At 47.2% G+C, this 1,087-nt stretch overlaps 1 protein-coding gene across 1 annotated transcript in view; it reads left to right on the top strand.

Annotated features, from left to right (window-relative positions):
• CD244 (CD244 molecule) overlaps nt 1-1,087 on the top strand; it is a 20,266-nt gene that overhangs the window by 2,643 nt on the left and 16,536 nt on the right. The gene's annotated exons all lie outside the window — the stretch shown is intronic.

Genomic DNA, 1,087 nt, shown 5'->3' with positions numbered 1-1,087 from the left:
ATTTAATAACCAAAAAGAGGAATTCTCATTCCACAGAAAAATGGGAAAAAGGACCCTACAATAAATGCCTAAATTCACCCCTTACTTAAACTTTTATCTAATTTACTTCAAAACGCTTGATTCACTTGAGCTAAACATCATCCTTGATACTGATCGGGGATGTAAGGGCGAGGGGGAGCGCATGGGTGCGAATCGGCGGGGGGGCTCGGGCGGCGCTGGGTGCAGGGTGCGGGGCATGGGCTCAGGCAGCGCTGGGTGCGGGGTGGGGGGGGGGCCCATGGGCTCGGTCTGAGGAAACCGTTTGCAGTGTCCTGCAGGGCTGGCCTGGGTAGGCTGACGGAAACCACTCTTGTTTTTAATTTTTAAATGTTTTTTTTTAAAAATATATTTTATTGATTTTTTACAGAGAGGAAGGGAGAGAGATAGAGAGAAACATTGATGAGAGAGAAACATCGACCAGCTGCCTCCTGCACATCTCCTGCTGGGGATGTGCCCGCAACCAAGGTACATGCCCTTGACTGGAATTGAACCTGCGACCCTTCAGTCCTCAGGCCGACGCTCTATCCACCGAGCCAAACCGGTTTCGGCTAATTTTTAAATGTTTAGTTTGAAAAAATTTCGGAGTTCCAGAGCAATTGTAAGAAAATGCTTGTATGTATTTCTTCACCTAGATTCGCCAGTTACATTTACTCACCTTCGCTTCGCTCCCTTTTCTCTCCACATGACGTAGGTGCATAGAAATGTTTGCTGGTAATGATTTTTGTTGAACCATTTGAGAGTGATGCCCCTCCACTCCTAAATGTTTTGGTCCATATCTTTCAAGAACAGGAATATTTCCTGATCATATGACTTCATCACAACGATCACATTTAGAAAACCTGATACTGATCCCATCGAATACATAGTCCACTCGCAAATGCTGCCCGTTATGCCAGCAGCGCCCGAGGCCATGGCAGTTCCCAGCGGCCACTCGTGTGGTTCGGGTCAACCGTGGTTCGGGTCAACCGCCTTTGGCAAGAATGCCGTCAACTCGATGCTGGCTTTTTGTTTTTGTGTTTAATCCTCACCTGAGGATGTTTTCCACTGA

The sequence above is a fragment of the Myotis lucifugus genome, unplaced genomic scaffold (genome assembly GCF_000147115.1).
Source record: "Myotis lucifugus unplaced genomic scaffold, Myoluc2.0 scaffold_478, whole genome shotgun sequence".
In the NCBI taxonomy this organism is placed as follows: Eukaryota; Metazoa; Chordata; class Mammalia; order Chiroptera; family Vespertilionidae; genus Myotis; species Myotis lucifugus.
The sequence above is the reverse complement of the archived record's forward strand: the minus strand, read 5'-3'. Positions and strand labels throughout refer to the sequence as shown.